General features: G+C 44.8%; 1 pseudogene; it reads left to right on the top strand.

The window, feature by feature from the left end:
- The window catches only part of LOC106330798, a 13527-nt pseudogene extending 11346 nt beyond the window's left edge, over positions 1-2181 (top strand).
- The last annotated feature ends 4315 nt before the right edge of the window (positions 2182-6496 follow it).

Here is a 6496-nt window from a genome sequence, read left to right as displayed (position 1 = left end):
CCGTTGAAGCTTCGGCGTTTGCAGCGAGAGGAGCAAGGATCTTTGCTATCGCCGTGATTTGGTCAACTGCCGCCTTCTGCGCCGCTTCTTGTAGGGCGAGGCGTGCCAGGATAGTTTCCATAGATGCAGGATGAGGAAGTGGAGTTACTGGTGTAGGCGTAGGTGTCACCTCTGGAGCCGGTGTCACCTCGAGAGCTTCGCGCTCCTCGCCTGACGAAGAACTGTCGTTGCTAACGACCATAGTTCTGACGTTACTTTGCTAGTTGTCCCACGGTGGGCGCCAACTGTTTAATCGGAAAACGGTAATAAATAAGATGTGAGTTGAAACAAAGACGTCTTAATAATGGTCGGAAATATAAACGTTCGGTCGGTTACAAGGGGAAAGAAGAGAGTGCGACAGAAAGGAAGCCGGTGGCTCGATGAGCTACCGGAAAAGTACAACTAGCGGCGAGATGAAGCAAAGGTAAAAATCCTAATCTAGCCGCCAAGTGTTAGTCAGTGATTTCGGATCCTTCTCTCGTTGTCTCCCCTTTCCCTTATATAGACGTCCTGATGCCTCGTCCTTGACCTAATTTACGCCATCTTGGTGGGCCTCCTCTGCTGGGCCGAGAAGCCCGTAGGCGTCCGAGCAACCGCTGAGCTGGATGTACTTCAGTCGATGATGATCGACTAAAAGTACCCAAGAGTCAAGCCGAGAGACCTGACTCTTGAGCCGTCGCTCTACCTAATCCGGGCCAGGCCTTTCTATTCCTCGGACCTTGTGGGATGGTCAAATCCATCCTCTACACTCTCCTCTCTTGAATATGTAAACCTCTCTATGAATAGCCTTGAAGGGCCAGTACCAACTGAAGGAGCATTTCGAAACTTCAGCCAATTTTCTATATTTGGAAACATAAATCTCTGTGGGGGCATTCCTGAACTACAACTAAAGCCATGCTCCGTGCTAGGAGAGATTAAAAGAGTGAAAAAGAAAAAAATAGTCATTGGCATTGGTGCAGGTGTTGCTTTGTTTGTACTTTCGGTAATAATCGGTATCATCTCTCGGTGTTGGTTCAAGAAACGTAACAAAAACGACAGGGTTAGCAATATGTATAGTTCCACAGCTGTGCCTGTACATGAAAGGGTAAGTTACGAGGAGCTTCATAATGCAACTGGTGGGTTTTCTGTGGGAAACACCATTGGGTCAGAAACTTTGGTGTTGTCTATAAAGCATTGCTCGGTGCTGAGAACAGAGCTGTTGCCATCAAAGTGTTGAATCTCAGTAAGCCTGGAGCTGCCAAGAGTTTTAGCGCAGAGTGTGAAGCCTTGAAGGGTGTAAGGCATCACAACCTTGTGAAGCTCGTAACAGCTTGCTCCAGCGTCGATTACAAAGGTAATGAGTTCAGAGCCTTGGTGTATGATTTCATGCCGAATGGAAGCTTGGATATGTGGCTGCACCGAGAAGGGACGAGCTATACAACCTCAAGGCCCTTGACCCTTCGTGAAAGGTTTTACATAGTGATAGACGTGGCATCTGCGTTGGAGTAACTTCATGTTAATTGTCATGACCCGATAGCTCATTGCGATCTTAAGCCAAGCAATGTACTTCTGGATGATGATCTAACAGCACATGTTAGTGACTTTGGTCTAGCTCGACTGCTCCTCAAATTCGACCAAGAGTCCTTCCTCAATCAACTCAGCTCGGCCGGCGTTAGAGGAACCATTGGCTATGCCACACCAGGTAAAACTATCACACATTTTTCATGCTATAATGAAGAAACTTTGTGTATTATTTTTATCACTCCAGTATTTTTTTCTGTGAATTTTGGTTGTAGAGTATGGAATGGGAGGACAACCATCAATACATGGTGATGTATATAGCTTTGGAATTCTCCTTTAGGAAATGTTCACAGGGAAACGACCAACCAATGAGCTATTTGAGGGAAGTTTTACACTATACAGCTACACCAAGTCAGCATTGCCTGAGAGAGTAATGGACATTGTAGACACATTGATTCTTCAGAGAGGTCTCCGAGTTGGTTTCCCTGTTGCTGAGTGCTTGACAATGGTCTTGGAGTTGGGACTTAGGTGTTGTGAGGAACTTCCGAGCTGAGGAACCGGTTGGCCATAAGTGAAATTGTAAAAGAGTTATTCATAATCAGAGAGAGGTTCTATACAACCAGAAGAACCGCCAGACGTTGAAGTGTTTTGGTTTCCTCTACAACATATGAAATCTTCAAAAGTTAATATCATAAGGCCTAGCCGTGAAATAATGTCATTTATTAGCATATGCATATATATGCTCCAAGACTTCGTGTTATCAACTACTTGATTATTTGCAGAAAAGTAGTATGTTTTGTTACCATCTTTATGATTAATAATGCTGAATCTTCCCTTTAAATTTTCAGTTGTTTTTGATGTTTTTTCCCCTTGGCTGCGATGAAAAGTTTTTCAAATTTAGACTTTTCGTAAACTCCATATGTTTGTGTAACACCCGTATTTTCCAAAATAACTTAAATAAATAAAAAGTCTGAAATCTCCATTTATTATTTCTTAAAAGTCAAATAAGAAAGGAAATAAAACTTCCAAAGCACCAGTCCGATAGCAATCACTCCTGCTTGTCAGTCTCACCTAAAAGGGGAAGGAATAGGAGGAATGAGTAATAGGAGAGTTACTCCGTGAGGTATGAGATGCTAAACACGCAAACCACTGACTTGAGTAAATAGAACTCCCACTATGGAAGTTTAGCTCTAACATGAACAAACAAGACGCCTAAAGTATCACACAAACAATGTGATGATATCATATAGCTAGTCCATACACTCCGCATCTCCTCATACGGATATATATACATACGCTGCGTCGCTAGTACAGTATGTCTCTGTACCCCCGCCCACCAAAGTTGCGTTGAATGCAAACGTCTCTGCACCCACGCCCCACACAATTTGCGTTGCTAGCCTAGACGTCTCTGAGCCCCCGCCCACCAAAGTTGTGTCGCTAGTCCAAACATCTCTGGACCCCCGTCCTCGCACATAGTCCCTACTCATAACTATGTATACATACATATATATATATCGCATCTCTTAACATCACACAATCAAATCAATGGTTGAATCCTCTAGACCCCTAGTTCCATTTTAAAACGAATAAACTAACTAACAATCAAGACTCAAACAGTCTCAATTCAAACAGATGGATCATGATTCGAAATCTAAACTAGCATAGGGAGAATTCTACACTGGTACAAGATTTATGGAATAGACCCTCACCTTAGCAATGTGGAAAAGTGATAGCTATGAACTCCAGATGCTTAAACAACCTCCAAATCTGAAATCAGGGCGAAAAATCAAATCAGAACGCCCTTCGAACGGTCCAAAACGGATAACCGGCGATCTGGTCAAAAAGTCAACCCGTTGGTCAAAGATCAACTCTGACCCAAGCCGGTCAACCCTTGACCAAATTGAAATCGAATTGAACCACCCGGTTTTCCTTAACCGAGTTCGATTTCAATTGGACCAGATTCAAATCGATTTCAAATCAGTTCAATCCAAACCGGAAGTCAATTTAACAAACCAACCAAACCAAACCGGCTTGACTGGTCAACGGCTTGACTCGCTGAGTCGACTCGGCCGAGTCACCGCCAAACCGGAAATCAATTTAACAAGCCAACCAAACCAAACCGGCTTGACTGTTCAACGGCTTGACTCGCTGAGTCGACTCGGCCGAGTCACCGAGTTACCGGCGAGTCGCCGGCGGCGGCCAGGAACGGTGGTGGCTTACCGGAAAATCACCGGCGGCGGCGATGGGCGGCGGCTTCCCGGCGGCGAACGGACGGTGGCCGACTGCGGTGGCTCCGGCGAACGTCCGGCGGAGATGGCGGCGCGTGCGATTCACGCGCAAAACTTCCTCCTGCCCGTGTGGGCGCGTCGCGGCGGTTCTCGGGCTGAAAATCTTGCTCCGGTCTCGTCTCAACGTCACGAACACACTGGTGGCCTTGAAATCGCGAGAAACCCAATGGTTAGAGAGATATCGACGATTTACTAAACGGCCAGCACTTAACCAATCGGAAAAGGTAATTTGCAGATTACCTAGGGGGTAGTGAGACGGCGGCGGCGTGACGGATCTGATCTCAGTCGACGGTGGCTGAGACAGTTCACCAATATCTCTCTCTGACGGCTCTAAATCTGCAGGGGTTCGACGCCTTAGACTTTTTCTGAATAAAATAATAGGCTGGCTCTGTTTAAATAGGAACTCACCTAGGGTTTCCTGTAAACTGATTGGGCCTTGCTGGGCCTGCGAAATTGGGTCGTTACAATTCTCCCCTACCAATGGAGAATTCGTCCCCGAATTCGGCTCCTGAACCGACTGTCCAATACTGTCCTGGAAAAACTCTGGATAATCAATCCTCATCTGAGTCTCGGCCTCCCAGGTTTCTTCCTGAATCCCGTCTCTCTCCCAACGAACTTTAACTAAACTGGTCATCATCCCTTGAACGGCTTTCACTTGCCGATCTAAAATCTCAACTGGCTGACAAGATGCATACAAATTCTTCTCAAGATCATTGGGTGGCTGCTGCAAAATGAGCTCTGGCTCTCTCACAACTTTCCTCAAGACTGACACATGGAACACATCGTGAAAATATGACAACTCTACTGATAACCGCAATCTGTAAGCCACTTCTCCAATCCGCTCCACAATAGGGTATGGTCCCATATATCTCGGTTTAAGCTTCTTTAGCTTATGAGTCTTAGATCCTCCTTGGAATGTCCTCATTTTCAGGTACACTAAGTCTCCTACCTGAAACTCCAAGTCCTTACGGCGCTTATCTGCATAAATCCTCTGCCGTCATGGGCTTCTCAAAGCCAATCCTTGAGCATGTTCATTTGTTATACCATCTCTTGAACCATTAATTATTCTGACTCATGTCACTCCCTCACTTTGGTCCAACAAAGTGGTATACGACAAGGCCTACCATAAATAGCCTCATACGGTGTCATCTCAATGCTCGAACGTTAGTTGTCGATGTGGGCAAACTCTGCTAAATGTAATGCTTTCCGATCTTCCATCCCACTGTAAGACGCAATCCCTGAGCATGTCCTCTAAGTCTGAATAGTTCTCTTTGACTAACCATCTGTATGCTGATAATAAGTAGTATTCATGTGGATCTTTGTCCCAAGTTCCTTTTGAATGACTCCAAAAATGTAGACGTGAACTTCGAATCCCAATCCGATACAATGTTGACATCCATGAAACCTCCCAACCTCAATAATGTAGGTCTGCTCCAACTGATTAGCTCTGACTGTCTTCTTAATTACTTAGGAAATGGGCTGACTTGGTATGTCAATCCATGACTACCCATGTGGCATCCTTTCCACATATGGTGATTTAAAATCCAATAACAATGTCCATAATCACCATGCCTCATTTCCACTCCGGCAAAAGCAAGCTCAAAAATAACATGATAGATAACTGATCCTCTGTCATAGTCATATGACATGTCTGACACTGTGACGCAATGAAGCTACAACTCTCTTCATACTAGACCAATTATAGTTAACACTCCATATCTTGGTACCCCTTGGTGTTCCTGATGGGTATAGAAACACAAGTGATATATTTGCTGTAAGATCCCTTTTCTTAACAGCTTATATTGTCCAACACACAACTCGGTTTCGGCACAGGTACATCCCGCTCAAAACTATCCCGCTCAACACTTATGATATCCAATACTCCCCATCTCGATCGTCTTACAAAGCCATAACGCTAACATGCGCTTGGCGTATCCTCCATAGCAAGACTACATGCTCTAAAGTCCCAAGGCCATCTGTCTCTCCATCGGCAGTAATGGCACACAATCTGAGACTAGCAAATGTCCCAGTAAACTCATGAACCTCTTTGGTTCCTGATACGCGCTCATGTGCCTGCCCAAGGCATTTGTCACCTGGTTGTCTTTACCAGATTGTATGCAATATCCAAACTGCAGCCTGCTACCAACTCAATCCAACTGCACTGTCCAAGTACAAGTTTTAACGAATGAAGATAAATTTCAGACTCCAATGATCCCAGAGAATCTGAACTTCCTTCTTGTACAATTACAATCTCCAAAACTATAACGCACATACCACTGCAACCACTACGAATCATGAATAGGGTAGTGGGTCTCGTGAGGTCTCAACTGATGCAATGTATATAGAATGACCTGATCCTCACGCATCAATACACAATCCGCAAACGCTCATCATGCTCCCTCTACTCCAAGAATAACTCAATGGGGTCGTCGATGAGTACAATCGCGCACTTGTCCAAGTGTTTGCGAAAGACTTTATTCATAAGCTTCTCAAATGCTATCGGTGCATTCCTCGATCCAAAATGATATCACCAAAACTTATAATATCCATAACGTATACGGAAAACCCACATTCCGTACATACTCCTCAACTATAGGAATCTGATGATGTCCTGATGCCAAGACAACTTTCGAGAACCGTGAACCTCCATGCAGCTAATTCAACAACTC

Source organism: Brassica oleracea, chromosome C3, assembly GCF_000695525.1.
Source record: "Brassica oleracea var. oleracea cultivar TO1000 chromosome C3, BOL, whole genome shotgun sequence".
NCBI classification, from domain to species: Eukaryota; Viridiplantae; Streptophyta; class Magnoliopsida; order Brassicales; family Brassicaceae; genus Brassica; species Brassica oleracea.
Note: the sequence above shows the minus strand (reverse complement) of the source record. Positions and strands in the feature narration are given on the sequence as shown.